Source organism: Anastrepha ludens, chromosome 2 (genome assembly GCF_028408465.1).
Source record: "Anastrepha ludens isolate Willacy chromosome 2, idAnaLude1.1, whole genome shotgun sequence".
Lineage (NCBI taxonomy): Eukaryota > Metazoa > Arthropoda > Insecta > Diptera > Tephritidae > Anastrepha > Anastrepha ludens.
In genome coordinates, this window is record NC_071498.1 from 1,941,443 (window position 1) to 1,959,238 (window position 17,796).

Consider the following 17,796-nt stretch of genomic DNA (forward strand, 5'->3'; position numbering starts at 1 on the left):
CGGCGGAAATTCTGAATGCAAAAAAATAATAAAATATACTAGAAAAAACAAACAAAAAACCAAATGTGAGCGGCGCACAATTTCCGTGTGCCGGCTGCCGACAACAACAACTGCAAAATAAACATAAAAGTGCGCAAAATACAAATTCAATTGCCACGTTAGTTCATTTTGACGGCCAATCTAAGCACAAATGTCAAATAGAGAATAGAAATTGGCGACATGCCTGGCTGGCTGAGTGAATGGTGGCGTGCGAGGGTGGCTGGCCGGAAGTGACTAACGGTATTTTTTCTAAATCACGCCAAATTGATTTGTGTGCACTCATGAGCAATTGTGTGTATGTGTGTATGTGACGGATTTTTTATGACTGAGTTGGTAATACTTGCGGCTAGGCTAACATTTTTTAGAATTTGCATTTTTTGCGACTTTTATTGATTCTCTTACTTTTTATTTTTTATTGTTTGCGCTATTTGCCGCGATTTTTATGCCAACATTTTTTTATTTTTTATTTAAATTTTTTTGGTAAGCGCTGCAAATGGCCTAGAAAATGGTTGTCTTTATTATTTGATTTCATTGGGTCTGTTATTTATGCTCAACACACTGCAACTGATGGCAGTTGGCGGTTTGCCGGTGTTTCTATTTTCCTTTCATAACTTTGATGGCCTTGACGCTTTTTTTATTTTAATTTTTTTTTTCTGCTTTCTGTAAAAACGTTTGAAATATCTAAATCGACATCAAATTTGCCACACTCCATATTTTACAGACACAGCAGGAGAAATGCCAAATCTATTTGCGTAGGTTTATAGTGCAAATTTTGTGAGCGATTCGGATATTAACCTAAGCTATTTAGGTTTTTCAGATTCTTCTTCGTCCTTCAGCGCGTTATCCGTGTTAGAAATGAGTGTTCAAGAAGCGATTGCAACACTGAAACCCCCATTCATAACCGATGTTGATGGTCTTTCACCTGTCCTTAAAAACTGCTTCTCGCTTATAAGGCCATTAATGTTAATTTTTATTAAATCGATCTATGCTGGTTTATTTCCATAGCTCCAATCTTCAAAACTGGCCATAAGAATGGCATCACAAACTGTGGACCGATTACGAAATTGATAAAAATTTCTAAATTAATTGAGACAGTTTTTAAGACAAAGCTGGTTTTTACTTTATCAATATCTTTTTAAAGTGGGTGGACATCCTACGGTTCCAAACATTACAATTTTTTCTAAGGAGTGTATCGATAGCTGGCTGAGGCTGGCTATTCAGTAGATGCCATCTGCACTGTCTCTTCGAAGGTTTTTGATAAATAAAATAAATTTTGCATAAATTAGCGTATTTCGCTGTTCATTCCACCTTCCTAACTTGAATGAAACCATATTTGTCCGGTAGGATCTGCTCAGTTGCGCTGGAAAACACAATTTCCCATCCTTGCCAGGTATCAGCTGGTGCTCCTCAAGGTAATATTATTGGCACACTTCTCTTTATAATTTTTGCTAATGATAAACGTTTATGTTTTCACTTTTCGAAATTTCTCCTTTACGCTAATAATATTAAAATTTACTCCGCCATATCGAATGCAGAAGATACAGTTTTATTGCAATCTGCCATAGAGGGAGTATATTCTTGGTGCGGGAAAAATCATTTATATTTGAATACAGACAAGTGCTTTCAATTAATTTTTTTTAAGAAAATCGAATACCTTAGATAATACCTAAACACTAATAAAGATCAGGTGGTATTTTCCGACTCTGAACTCACATTCAGTAGTCATATATTGGGTTGAGGAATAAATTCGTAGCGTTTTTTCCGAAGGCTCTTATTTCAACAAAAAACAATAATTATTTCAATAAGTTAAAAATTTGCCACAAATCACCTGGCCTGATGTCAAAGAAGTTGTTAGCCCAGTTTGTAAGGACCTTTTTGTTATCGAAGGTAACGCCCTTCATACGGTGTGAGAGGGAGCGGAAAAGATGGTAATCGGTCGGTGCAATGTCCGGAGGATATGGCTGATGCTGAAGGATCTCCCATTCGCGCTGTTGGAATGCGACTTTGCCGACTTGTGCAACATGGCCGCGTGTTGATCGATAGCAGGCGAGTTACTGAGAAGTAATTAGAGGCAACTTTCGTTATTTTCTTTGTTGAGCTCGTAAGGCACCCAAGCGCTAAATTCTTCGGTAAATCCCATTGAATGAAGGTTGATGAAGATTGAGAGTCGTTTTATGATCGCAGTTCATTTTTTCCGCCAATTTACGACTGGTTTGACGACCGTTCTCCTTCAAAAGTGATTTGAGACGTTTTTCATCGAATTCAGAAGGTCTTCCCCTGCGGGACGTGTCTTCGACCTCATATTCGGCATTTTTCAATTTTGCAAATCATTTCCGTGCTCTAGACTTGCCCCAATGAGCGCAGGGGATTTGGCCAAAACTGACACACAGTTGCAGCGCCACATAAGTAAGTAAGTACTATAAGACTCGCCTGTGACACCTTCTCCATACACGTCGCAAATGTCCCGGACTACTTCGGCAGCTTTTTGACCTCGATGAAAAGCAAAGAAGAGTAGGTGTCGAAAATATTCATTTTTGCCTTCTGGGTATTCCAATTCTACGCTACAAACTTATTCCCCAATCCAAAACATAAATTAGTCGAAAAGCCTTCGAGGCTTAAAAAATTGAAGTTGCTTCTCCTACGCTTATCTCATGATTTCCTGTCAAGTGTCTGTACAGTAAAAAATGTATCAATTATATATAGAATTTCTTGCGTCATTGCACAGACATCCGTTAACGTCTGATAGTTGGTCGTTTTTTTGCAAATAAAGTATTTGTATGTATTAAAAAACAAATAATTCCATACCAATGAACAAATCCCGTAAATCCTAGTAATAAAAATGTATGATATTTTTAGAGCCACCACAAACGCGATTAATCTTTCGGATTATTGCTTCTAAAAATATTTTATAAAAGTCGTAAATCCTTCACAAAAAGCAAATATATAGAATAGAAATATAGAAAAATGCACGAACAGCCATTGACAAAATACAAAATACGCGACAGATTAGCTTGAAAAATAGACGATCAGATTTAACGGTGTTGATTAAATTGAACGAAAGCATAGCGGTTGACTTGTGTGTGTTTGAATCCAAAAGTAAATAAGTGAAATAAATTGAAGCAACCAAACAAAAACATACATATGTATGTACATATGCACATAGTTATGTGTAAAAATTTCTAAGTCATTTTTTCGAAGGCCCACCCTTTCGCATCATCAAACATATAGAAGCACAAACTTTTATATGGCACAATTTCCATAGAGTTATGGGTAAGTATCAAGGTCAAATAGCATTTTTTTTTAATTTCATGTTGGGCTACTAGTTTGTATTGTTTAAGTTTTTTATGCAATTTTCTTTGCATTCTTGGCAAATAAAAAACAAATTCTTTAAAATAAACGTCAGACGCCGCAAATGCGGGTATCGCCTTTTTAAATTCATGTCAAACAAATATATTTAATCGACATTCATTATGTGTTCATGGACCTATGCAGATGTCTAGAGAGTCTGGTGCCCGCAGTGGCCGAGAGAGTGCGCGATACCACCACGCGGGGGTCCCAGGGTCGAGATACACTGCGGGCATGAAACACCAAACGAAAGGAAATGTTTTTTTCGAATAGAGGTCGCCCCTCCATAGCTAAAGGCAAACCTTTGCGTGTATGCCTCTCATAAAAAAGGTTTTTCTAAAAACCCTGTGTGCCGTTCGAATAGATATTTTACAAATGCTTCCCGCGTGTACTGTTACAAATTTCAATTCTTTTGGTGAAATTATTGTTACCATTCAGGTATACTTATGCGACTATCTCGCCAATTACGCGCCAAATAGTTGTAAAGAAAACAGCCGTTTACAAGTTGCATGAACCCTTCAGAAGAGATCGTGAGTCCATCGAGGATGACGAATGTAATAGTAGGCCGTCGGTATGGCAAACTGATCCAAAAAACATCAATAAAATGAAAGAAAAGTTGATCAATAACCGCAAATTAGCCTCCAGAGAGCTGGATTACCAGTTAGAAGACTTGAACATTGCTTATGGATCCGTTCAGGATTTGAGTTTGCCCCGTGTTGCTGCAAAGTTGGTCCCAGAGAACTTAAATTTCATACAAAAACGGGCCGCGCTGATATCGCCAAAGACATGATTTCGAAGGCTGAATCCAACCCAACATTCATTAAACGCGTTATTACTGGAGACAAGACGAGGGCCTTGGCCTTATGGAGTATGACTACGAAAATTAGTGAAATGGTGCAAAAGCCACGCCTGCAATATTTATGGGTTGGGGAATAAGTTCGTAGCGTTTTTAGATTTTCTTTTATTTTACAATGATTTGTTTGCTGTTTGGCGAAGGGTAAGTATTATTTAGTATATAGTGTATTTTTTTTTTTTGTTGTATTTTTTATTTATTGTATTTTTGTCGTACTTACTTATTTACTTACTTATGTGGTGCTGCAACCCTGTGTCGGTTTTGGCCGAATACAAAAAAGTCTACAGCCCGGAAATGATTTGCAAAATTAAAAAATGCGACTTTGAGGTCGAAGACACGTCCCGCAGAGACGTCCTTCTGAATTCGATAAAAAACGTCTCAAATCATTTTTGAAGGAGAACGGTCGTGAAACCAGTCGTGAATTGGCAGAAAAAATGAACTGCGATCATAAAACGATTCTCAATCTTCATCAACCTTCACTCAATGGGATTTACCGAAAAATTGAGAGCCTGGGTGCCTCCTGAGCTCAACGAAAAAAACAACGAGAGGCGCCTTCAAATTGCATCTCAGTAACTCGCCTGCCATCGAGCAACACGCGGCCATTTTCCAAAAGTCGTCAAAGTCGCACTCCAAGAGCTCGAATGGGAGACCCTACAGCATCCGCCGTATCCTGCGGACCTTACACCGACCGATTACCATCTTTTTCGCTCCCTCTCAAACCATATGAAGGGTGTTACCTTGGATAACAAAGAGGTCCTTAAAAACCGGCTCAACAACTTCTTTGACAGCAGTCCAGGTGATTTGTGGCACATACCCGCCTGTGTGAAATGATTTCTTATGAGTGATCATAGGCCTGCGATAATAGCCGTATTATGCTGTACACGAATTGAAAACGAACACTCGCTTAAGTGTCGTTTTACATACAAAGCAACAACACAAGTCGTATCACTACATATTATAAAACAAAGTCGCTTTTTCTGTCCCTATGTCCCCTTATACGCTTAAATCTTTAAAACTACGCAACGGATTTTGATGCGGTTTTTTTTTTAAAGATAGATTGATTAAAGAGGAAGGTTTATATCTATATAATGTGAAGAAATATATAAAGGGGACGTGGTAATCGGTCAAAATGTGGCAAAAAACATAATTTTTTTGTTTTCACGGCCATAAATCATAAACGAATCAACCAATTAAAATGAAACTTTCTTGAAGTTTAACTTTGAAATATTTACTTTCGTTCTGCATCAAAAAAAATAATTGATTTATTTGTTATTTAACCAAAATTGTTTAAACAAAAGCAGCTCTTTTTCCAAAAAAAGCTGTTTGTGTGTGTGTTCGCTGTCAACCGAATGAAGCAACAGGCGTTAAGCGATAATCTCACCACACCTCATTAATGTTGAATTACATCGTATGGTGACGTATGTATGTATGTATTTACGAATCGCTCGCATTATTTCATTTCGGACATATGTATGTACATATGTATCTATGTGTGTACTGAATTCCATGTAATTATATGTACATACAATTTTACAGCGAAATAAAACGCTATTTTCAGGTTCTATATTAGTAAATCGCACATAATTAAAATACAGTTTTTGAATAGTTTTTATTGATTCGGAGCGCGTTTAGTTTGCTATCAATTCCATACAATAACATTTTTTGTCATTTACTTTTTACGACAACTAATAGCTTATTTTCGAAGCGATTTCAACAAATGGGTACAACATTAATCCTTATCCAATTAAATACCTTAAATACATTGTTGTTTTCATATAGATCTATGTATATGGCTCTTTACAGCATATAATTAAAAACAATATTTTTCAAGATATTACAACAGTAATTAGTAATTGAGATCTACCGGAAAAATTGCGTTAGCTGTTGCGTCATCCGGCATTGCCGCTACTCTTTTGGAAAGAGTCTTTTGGAAAGAGGCCGAACCACACACTCTACAATGAAGCACCCGCTGAAAATCGCCACCGATGATGATAACAGCGTCTGTAGTGTTTCTAGACAGAGCAATACAGGAAAATTGATGAGTGACTGCTCATTAATAGCCTGGGACGAAGCTACCATGTCAAACAAGACGTCTGTGGAAGCACTGGATAGGACAATGCGCGATTTGCGCAACAAAAATGCACCTATGGGTGGATATACAATTCTGTTCTCAGGAGATTTCCGTCAAATCCTACCAGTTGTGACTCGAGGAACACGTGCTGACGAAATAAATGCTTCGCTAAAAAGATACCACCTTTAGTCGTATGTCAATAAATTAGAGCTTAAAACTAATATGAGGATTTCGTCATCTTCACGTGAGAACAGGCTATTTCCAGAGATGCTGCTAAAAGTTGGCAATGGAAAATTAACACAAAGTGAGGGAAGGATTAACCTAGAAAACCTTTGTGTTTTGATAGACAACATCCAAGAGTTAGTCAACAATGTCTATCCAGACATTGATAACATAAGTTATAAGACAATATCTTGGTTTAAAGAAAGAGCTATTCTGTCACCAACTAACGAACAAGTAGATAAAGTAAATAACTTGATTATTTCAAAGATTGATGCGCCGACGAAAATATACTACTCGGTCGATACTGTTCTCGATTTGGAAGAAGCTGTTCAATTTCCTACAGAATTTCTAAATTCTTTGAAACCGTCTGGACTCCCTCCTCACAAAATGGAGCTGAAAATAGGTTGTCCTGTTATTTTATTAAGAAACCTAAGTCACCTAAACTTTGCAATGGCACGCGTTTGATGGTAAAATCACTGAAAACTTTCATAATAGAGTGCACAATACTCACAAGATGTGGTACCGGAGAAGATGTATTGATTCCCCGAATCCCTCTGATACCATCGGATCTACCATTCCAATTTAAACGCTTACAATTTCCGGTAAAGACATCTTTTGCAATGACCATTAATAAATCTCAGGGTCAAACCTTCAACGTTGCAGGCTTAGATTTGAGTGTTGACTGTTTTTCACATGGCCAACTGTATGTCGCTCTTTCAAGAGCAATCTCTAGAGAAAACATGTTTGTATTGTCTAATGACAAGAAGGCTATGAACGTTGTATATAAAGACATTCTGTAATATAGTAATTGTTGTAAAAATAAAATAAATACATATGTAAAAATGCAAAAAGTTAATATGCAAAAATGTAGGGTATGAATTTAGATATCCCAAAGATAGCAGGAAATCTTCATGCTATAAAGAAAGGAGAATTGTTTTACTCCAAATTTAACGCGTGCGGTCCACGGGCAATAATGAATAAGCCAAAACTACTGGATCTATTTTAATCATTTTTTCAGTGAGTGACATAGGGTATATATTTTATACCCGTGCGAAGCTGGGCGGGTTGCTAGTATATTATATTAAGCCAGTAGGATCCAACTCGTATAAAGCTATACTCGTACGACCTGGTGTGAGTTCAAATGTGGTTGATCATGAGGGAACCTAGAAAGTCTTTCTTTTTTTGATTTTGATGGCCTCGTGCAAAACTATCCATATTGTATGCATCGTACTGTACTGGAGTATATCTACATACACAAATATACAAATTTACAAATGAAAATGTGAAAATCTGTTCAGACTGTTCTTTTGAATAAAAAGCTAAGTATTTCCGTATTTCCCAAAATTCCAAAAATTCTACTATCAGTTATCAGTAAATCTGTAAGCGTGTGCGACTGATGAATACAACAATTTTATTCTAAATGTTAAAGCTATTATTAATTAAATTAATTAAATTAATTTACAAGCTTCACAAGCATTGAGCAAAGTAAAACTGCAAAACAAAACTTCACTAAAGCAATCACTTAGCAACACGCGACTCTTGACTGCAGTCACACAAATACAACCACAACTTTTTAAAGAGTACGGTAAGAAATGAATAGGACTGGAAATAAAATGAAAAAAGCTAGGAATAGTAGAAAACGCTGGCAGTGCCCGAGTTGAGTGGGAAAAGGAACCATGAGTGCTTTCAAGTTCTATGCCAGCGCAGAAGAAACGCGATGAATGAGAAAAGAAGAGATAATTGAGGAAAATTTATTACTGCGATGACTTTGACATAAAACTTATACCTGGCATGAAAATTCTTTCTATATTTCAATTAATTCATTAAGGGGTTACGCCACTCTAGCTACTGTAAAAAAAGCAGTTTTTTAAGGATTTTTTTTACATTGAAAGAAAGGTGCTAGGAAAAAACTTTTTAAGTATATTATTAACCATGTATTTAAGTGTAATTACAAGTATTTTTATTGAAAAATATTACAAAATGGCGCCTTTGGAGTGAATCTCTGAACGCGCCCTGCGAAAAAGGCACTTCACGGCACGCAGTACAACTGACGTAAATGTCCACCTAAACCAAATTAAAAAAATTCTTCTCAATCGACGTGAGTATAGCTGTAGAAATACGTACGGGATTTTAGAAATATTGAAATTTGTGTATTTTGCAGATGTTTGAAGTCAAAAGTAGAATTTTTCATCTAAAATGGAACCGTTAATTGTTTATAAAAATTTTTCTAATTAATTAATAAAAAAATCCGTACGTATTTCAGTGCGGAATAATGTTCTAAAGATCCTTGTACAATTACAAGTGAAAATATTAAAAATTGTTTGTGTTATGCTGCGTGCAGTTTTGAAAATCACGTTTTGAGATAAACACGGTTTAAATTTGAAAACGAGTTTTACATATGAAAAAGTGACAAATTCAACTGTATAAAATTTTTTACCTTTAATCTGCTATCCCAGGTCCATAAAGTTGCCCTTCTGAATCCAAATTTTGCTCTTTTTTTTTTTTCTTGTTGATTTAACGGCCAAGCGCGCCGCTTTTGCTGCTCCCGTCAATGAGCGTTCTGCGAGTTTGATGCGATTAGCATCGGTTTCAACGCAAAAATTGTATGCTTCGGCACCAATATCAATCTTCAAGACCTTCATAATTTGCAGAATACTTTTAATACCAACATTAAAGTTGCAAGTGGCAATGCTAACTGCAATATCTAAGACTTTTTTTCCACTTGAATAGGATTTTGGAGCCAAGTTCCAGACGGTTGCGTTAAAACTTTCGTTTGCATTTTGAGTAAATGCACCCAAACAACGGCTTAACAATTCTTCTCGACTTAAGTCCTCGTATATTGGTTTGATGGCCTCAAAAACTTCGTTGGAAAGTGAGGGCTTGTGCTGAAAATCTTTCAAGGTGCCTGCTGCTTTGGCTTTTTTCCATTCACACCAACTTTCTGAGCATGTATCATGCATAGGCGTTCTGTCTGTTGACATTTTATGATAAAGCGTCGCCCAAATACACCTTTTCATGTTTTCCACAGAGTCTGAATTCCGCCGTATCGCAAGTCCATAATATATTGTTAGCTCATCAATTAATTTGGCAGTTAATTTGCCTTTGCCTCCAAGGCCTTTCATATTTTTTTTCAAAGTTCTTAATCTTGAACCCATACGTTTTTGCACGTGATCGACACACTCTTTTTTTTTACCTCAAAAGTTTGGTATGGATGACTATCTACGATTCCCTTAAACGTTTTACTATCACCGTCACCGATGTAGTTGGTATATTTAATATTATACAATGATACAGATCTGGCAAACATTTCGACAATAGAGTCAACTTCCATTTTACCACTTGAGCCTTCATGGTTACATTGGCACTCTTCTTGGTGGCTAAAGTACCATTGCTCATACTCAGTCGTATTTGTTTTAACTTCCCAGTACTCACAAGCTTTACAGTACTTACACTTGACAGATACATCGATAATTTTACCCGTGTGCCATCCAATCAAAGAAGATACGCCATAAAGAGACGAGAATCCCCTTTTTCGCCAAGAGCCATCACCAGAAACTGTAATTCCTCCTTCTTCACCTTTTTCACGGCTTTCATTTATCTCTTCTTCTGCTGCTTTCTTCATGGAAATATCTCTAACAGCAGTGCTTGCGACGTGTAACAAGTTAACTATTTTATCATAGAAAGAATGAAAAATAGGTCGCGGTAACTCCATAAAAGCACAGAATTTTTTTATGCCATTGAGCCCTATACCAAGTATTCTCATAGCTAAAACAATTCGTCGATTAATTTCGTAGGCTTTATTAATAAACTTACAACTTGGAACCTCAACATAATTGCAATTCGGGCATACGATAACTATCTTAAAACCAAGCCCACGTGGACTTTTTTGCTCAAAAGTTACATCTGCATCACACGTTTTACACTTTATGTATTGAGCTATTGTTGAAAATACCATTATAAAATTCAAAATGCAATAACCAGCAGCATAGTCAATATTAAATTCATCATCAGACTGTTTTAATTTTTTAGCAGATGCACTCACACCTGGCACATCACTTTCAGCTTCAAATCGATTCAGTGGTCTTCGCTTTTTCACGTTGCTCCGACGCCTTGTAACAAACGATCCTTTTGTACCTTTATGACCTGTATACACTTTTTTATCAGTCATGTTCAGAATTTCACTATTATTAAGCAAAAATCAAAAAAAATTATAAATGAAAAAAATCACACGAATATTTCAAAAAATTAATATTTTTGACAATGTTCAACAAAAAGAGAGATATTTCCTCATGCTCCAACGACTAACAAGTCGTAACTAATAGTCGTGTCAGAGACGTCAGAGGCGCTCGCGCAAAAGTGCGAAATATTAGAGATAAACATTTTTTTCACGCATAGGACTTTTTGTTTTATATTCTAAAGAGTTTAAAGCATCTTTTAAGCAAAAAAAAAAAATTTCGATATTTTGAAAATCCTAGAGTGGCGTAACCCCTTAAAGTAGAAGGTGCTTATAGAGCAGTGTGCGGAGTTGCACAAGTATGTGGTAGGGGTGAATTTTTGCCGTTCTTACTTCTGCAATTGTCAGTATCTAGACTACTATTCGAACTGAAATCGTGTAAGGAAAATCGCTCGACTTCCTCGAATCAAACGAGTGCCAAACACAAAGAAATATACTGGCTGAAACTTGGTGGCGTTCTTTCCAAAGATGCTACTAACTAAACATAACCTCGATACGTGCTATTAGTGCCACGTCTAGGACTTTGCGCGGATTTTTCAAACGACTCTCGTATTTGGCGTACTACTTCGACACACTTGATTCCAATACCTTTTCTTCCAAATTCTTGAATTTTTTTTCTGAATCTAAGAAAAACTCAATAAGACATTCATGAAGATTTTTCTTAGTTTAAATTTATATTCAATCAATGAAATGATAGTCATAGTGGTAGTCAAACTGCAGTCGGACTTGTGCGAAATATCTCTTCTCACTCATACAAAGGTGGATCGGAGGCAGTTTACTTATTAGGTGTTGCAAACTGTTTCTTTAGCCATAGACCGAAAAAAGGGAATTGTTATCAGAAGGCTGCCGTGTAGATTTACTTCTGCAAGGCATCAAAAAATCGTCTTACATTTATCAAAAGATGTAAAACGATTAAAAAAATTTGAGTCGAAAAGCAAGCCCCCTTCATTTCCAAATAAATAAACTTGTTACAAGCAGTGATCAATTAAACCTTCCAATTGCAATATTGCAGCACCTGCCAAAGCCACCTATGAACTATAAAAAATGCGAGCTCTCAAAATATTCAGTAATCCTGCCAAACGTGTGGGAGTTATTAAATAATATTATCGAAATTGCGGCTCAGTTCTAATTACCCAACATGAATTTCTAACCTTATCGGACAAGACCAAGCTTCAAAGCCTCAACAAAGATTTATTGCTTGAAGCGGTCATAGCATGGCGGAATCATCGGAACTCATTTCCTGCGAATTGAAGAAGTAGATGTCGTTACCGTGAAAAGTCCACTGTATAGAGTGATGTTATCTAACTTTCTGCGACCATAGCCCCACAATATCGATATATCCAATCGGGTACTTTTTCCCCCGGGCCCGGAGTTTTCAGAGGGGCCCGGACTCGAGGGTAATTCCAAGAAATTTCCTGCTTGAAAAAAAATAGTAAATAATACTTCTACCAGAGTTCCGTCAAAGACTTTTTTTGGTGTCACCATATCGAATGTTATGATCACGATTACGAAGAATAAATACAATATGGTGATACAAAAGTGTATATTATTGAGCTCTTATTAAAATGGAACATTTTATGCTACTGATTTATAAGGTAATTAATAATTATAGTGATGATTAGATTAAATTTAGATAGTTGTATTTTAAATGAAGACCAATTTTGAAACGTAGTTATTCTTTAAAGCAATTTGTCCTTACGTTGATAAAGAATTAAATGTAGAAATAACAATAATACTTTTTGTAGACTAGAAATTTTTGATTTTTCACTGGGTATGTTATTATATAAATATTTTTTTAAATTCGTTTCTCCAGTCAATTTCACACTTTTATTTTATTCCTAAAATTGAAAAAGCAGAACTTCAGACAGCAGCTCTTAATTTTGCTAAAAAAATACCCTTCTGATGTGTCGGAAGAAATCTCAATTGAGATGTGTCACTTGAAGAGTGCGTACAAGGCGAATTTTACTGGAAATTCGGAATGTTGTATGCCTCCGTTCGACTTGTTGAATGCCATCAGAGCTAAAAACTTGGATACTCTGTTCCCGAACATCTGCATTGCTTTGCGAATATTCTGCACCCTGCCAGTATCGGTTGCCGGCGCCGAAAGATCGTTCAGCGCTTTATCAAGGATCCAAGACTACCATCGTTCTTGTTCAACTCAAAGTCGAGTAACAGGATTGACAACTTTATATTTGGAATCTGAGTTAGCAAGGAAACTCGACTTCGATGATATTATAAGAGCTTTTGCCTCAGCTAAAGCAAGAAAAGCAAAATTCTAAGCATCGTGGCAGTCATTTTCAAATATTTGTAAGGCTCACAAAATGAATAAAAAATTTTAACTTTTTTCAGCTGCGTTTTTTATTTCAGATCTGCTGAAGAGTTTTCTAAAATTCATTTTAATCAATATTTCATAATTAATTCTATCAAAAATTTTATCAATGAGTTTTTCAATGTTTAAATGTTATATCAAGTTTCCCCAGGGGCCCGAATAATCTCTCCACTGCCCTGAGCAAACGTTATTTAGCCACACTATCAGAAGATCCGATAATACCTGAAAATATGACTTCAAAGTATACGCGAGATAAGATTTCGTCACTAATCAGCGATATGCAACACACATTAATGCACGCAGGAGTCTACGAGATCAGTGGCAGTTAAACAGACGATACTTGGCAAAGAAACGGACTCCTAGAGAGACAAATATCGTGGGAAGGGGTGGACAGGCCCAACTGGGGTGGGAAATAAGCAACTCTATGTATATGCAACTTTTGATGGACTGCATGTGATGAGTAACGTGACGTAGAACCTTAACGATAGTACCAGGATCCAGGTACCAGTGATCGGTACATTGACGGTAGGAAGTTTAGTTCGGGCTAAAGTCTCACACTGATGAGGTAAAGGCTTTCGAAGCTTCCTCTTCGTAAGAAAAAAACAAAAACAAAAAACCTAAATATGTGCAGTAAAGATTTAGGATACAAAAAACTCAATGCTTCGATCGGCTAATAGGAGTACATCTTATCAGCACGTTGTTTCAATGACTATAAGACGCAATTTTTTAGAAAACTTAATAAGTTCTTGAAGTATTCATCCAAATTCTTCATCAACATTATCAATTTTTATATCGAGAAGCGACTTTACCGATTGGCATAAAAATTTGGTATCACCAGAACTTGTTAGTAAAAACTCGATAAATTTTGAAACGTCACATGGCATAAATGAAATGGCAGAAAGAAGAACAACAATTGCACCAGTGAACGCTGCAATAAACGCTGCGAACGCCTCCAATGCCTCACACAAGTAACGGGCTCGTCCGCTACTTACCGAGAAAAAAATTACGCGAGGCTACGAACGCGCTTTCTAACCCACTACAAAAACAATAACAGCATAAACCATTTTCACGCCACCTATGGGTAACAACAAAACCAACAGCAACATTGAAAGGCAACGTGTGGCATGAAAAAACATACAAACTTCTGGTGTTGCCGCCTCAAAAGAGCTGCAAGAATGGAATAGAAGCGTTGAAGCTGTGCTGTAGCAATTCAACGAAAACGACAGGCAAAGGAAAAATAATTAAAATAAAAAAATGCAAAATTTTATTAAAAGCAACAACAATACACACAGCGTACTACATCGGAGTTGCTGTTGCTAGCTAAGTTAAAAAAAATGGTGTTGTTGGTAACCAAAAGGCGTAAGCCAAAAACGTGCATGCGTGTTTGTGAGCCTATGCATTTTTTGAGCTTTTTTTATTTTTATTTTCAAGCACAAAAATGTTATGAGAAAAAATGCTTTGAAAAGTTCTGGGGGAAAAATGGCAGCCAAAAAGGAAGCTGCACAAAATAACCAACTCAAACTCTGTGCACGCAGCAACCAATGGCCAGTGATGGAAAAAATGTTTTGCGATTTTTTGTTGTATTCTCTCATCTTCGCGTAGTGTTTCTGAAAAGCAAAGCTGCTTCAAAAACAAAACAAAAAATGCAAAAAAGCGAGAATAGCATACACCGTAGCAAATCGGCTGAGTTTTTGCTCGCTCGTTTCTCGAATCCTTAGACGCCTTAGCTGCAGCAACAACAGCATTTCCTACTTCGTCGCGCTTTTGACCAACACTTCATGCAATTTTTACGATTTTTCTATGCGTTTTTTGTTTTCTTTCTTTTTTGCGCTTTGGCTTGCGTCAGTCCCAGCTCCCTGCCTCTCCTATAACAACTACTACAACGACTTTAGTATCTATGACCACTAGACAGCGACTGGTATCAACGCTAAGCTGCTGTTTTTCATCCTTTCGCTACCACACACATTTACACTATTTCTATTTACCTTCATTCATATCCCTCTAGCTCTCCTCCTCCCCGCCTATGTCCTGTCGTAGTGCGCGTTGGGACTAACACAGTGAGTTTGGTGTCGGCATTGGCGCGTTCAGGCAGCTGGCGAGGTGAAGGAGTTGGCAGTATGTAGTACTAATAGCAGTTAATATTTATGTGTGTGCGTGCGTGTGTAGGAGGGGTCTAGGCAGCTAGGCGGAGCAGTAAGAGCAGCAGTATTCGCGCGAAAAACGAGCAGCATACAAAACAGAAAAAAATTAGGCAAATTACAAAACAATATATATTTTTTTTCGCTGCGTTGTCCTGCTCTTAGTCGTTCAAAAATTTTTCCGAAGCCTTTGCTTTGCCGAGCAACGCGTTAGTGAGGGGTATGAGGCTGTGAGTGCTGTAAAAGAGTTGTTAGTTAGCGGTCACAAAAGGCAACGACAAAGGTATGGTACACCGTGTGGCATGCGTTGTAACTGTGGAAGCGGTCGATTCGTAACTATGTAGCCAGTGTGCATCAACCCCTTCCTGTTTACCACTCTGCTGTTTTGAAGGTGCTTCATCGTGCCTTAGCCAGCGGACTAGTCTTCTACACTTGAACATTTTTGCGGCTTTTTGCGGTATTTTGTATACCCAGCGTGTTATTTCAATATTGAATACTTCTATCTGCAGCTGCTAGTAAATTGAGTTGATTTTCAAACAAGTGACCATGACAAAAGAGTATGAAGTACTTAAATCTGGAGCCCCAATTTTCAATGACTTTTAAAGGCATATTCTTGGTCCCAATGTCATGAGTTAAGCTCTGTGTTTTTGGTGCCGATTATGCCACATATCGGAGGTCATGGCACTAAGCGACAGATGTTTACCTAACCGCTCATAGCTTTAGAACGCATGACACTCAAACGCACGTCAGGCGGGGTAAGGTTTTTAATGCGCGGACACGAAGGTCCTACGGTTTTCTTTTTTTATGGAAAATTGTTTCATAATTTACAAAAACTTAATTAAATAAATAGAGTGTAACCTCTCCTAACAGACACCTCTCTTGAGCGCACATTTTTTTCTATACCAAATCTTATATATCGGAGGGTAACTTCTCTTTTGAGTAGACAACTAACATGGACGGACAGTGTGGACAGTGGACGCTGTCTGACGGTGAGTGTTCGCCCAAGAGAGGTTTCACTGTAACTCAATTTTCTGAGTCGCCTGAATGAATTAAATTTGATTAACGAGCCCCTTTATGTAAGTAGTAGCACCTAAAAAAATCCAAATACATACATATATGGCAAAAATATTATTAAGTTGGAATAGAAACGGGTGGCCTGTAAGGAATTACTTTTCGTTCGACAAAGTCTTTGTCAACAATGGCTCCAATGGTCAGCCCTTTGTTGTTCTTTACCTCACTGCGCCTTGTCTTCCACTACTTCTTACATTTTTACATTTTTACGCCTTATCACTCACCTAACCCACACCACCACAGGAGCGCATACTCAAACTGCAGCTCAGGCTCAACTCAACTCAACTACACTCATTTCATTTCATAGCCGCGCCGATGCCTCAGAAGAAAAACGAAACTTTCCCTAAACCTTTCATTCAAACAAACAGATGCATATACATACTTTGAATTGCGTTTTAACCCGTTCCCCCTTTTGCCTTCACCCATCATTTAGCTGGTGTTGCTTTGTTGGAACGGTTTCCTTTCACCCTTAATTTGCACCTCGCCTCCTAAGCCTATGCTACTCTGTATATTCAACCTTTTTCGCTGCTCGTTCATGACGGTGACCCTTCAAATCCCATTTCTTCACTTCATTTTTTGTTTTGGAGGTTAACCTTTTTCGTTTTTTTTTTAATGTTTTTTTTATGGTGGTAGATGCTGAACAATTTTTTCGCATTTCTTTTAGAAAATTTTTGTGTTTTGTTCATCGAGCATTCGGTTTTTTTACGCGCCCCATCCTTTCCGTGCATTTTTTCTGGTTTGGAACTTTTTTATATGCTCTATTTTTTGTTGTTTTTGATATGTGTTTTGCATTTTCGTTGGCAACGCTAACATTTTTTTGCTGTCTGGTTCTATTGATTTTTTCCAGCAACGTCGACAACATTTTTTTTTAATGAACGCAACGCAAAAGCAAAAAAACGCTAGAATGGTGCATGCAACAGTAATAGCAACAACAAGAATAGCAGCAGCAACACGCACACACACACAAATAAAGCACACTAACTGCAAACACGAAAGCGTGCTCGCCAACGCCAGCAACAACAACAACACCAACAACGATAACAATCACTTTCAAATACAAGTCTGTCAGCTGGCAGTAGCAACAACAAAAGTTCCACTTCCACTGAAACACTCGCTGTTGTTGTTGTACGACATTTCGTAGGTTTGAGAATAGAATTTGATTTTTTTCTGCCACCCTCCTCACTTGCACTTATTCGTCGGCGTTCTCTTATTCTCTCTCTTTCTCTCAACCGCACCCTCTTCCTCTCTCTCTCTCGCACTCTCTATCGGCCGTTACGGCGCTTTATTTGCAATTGCACAAAAGTTTTGTGAAAAATTCAAGGAAAACAAAAATTTAACACATTCAGCACTTTAAAGTATTGGATATTGGCGGTTTTTGTGGCCTCGTTGCCCACAGCGGACCTGGGAAAAATTTCGCGGCGTTGGTGAAGTTGAATTTTTTTCTGCCGTTTTTGAAATCAGCAGAATTTCTGTACATAGTTGCATACTTTTATG

At 37.4% G+C, this 17,796-nt stretch overlaps 1 protein-coding gene across 1 annotated transcript in view; it reads right to left on the minus strand.

Moving 5' to 3' along the window:
• The window catches only part of LOC128861187 (zinc finger protein rotund-like), a 113,199-nt gene that overhangs the window by 23,872 nt on the left and 71,531 nt on the right, over positions 1-17,796 (minus strand). The gene's annotated exons all lie outside the window — the stretch shown is intronic.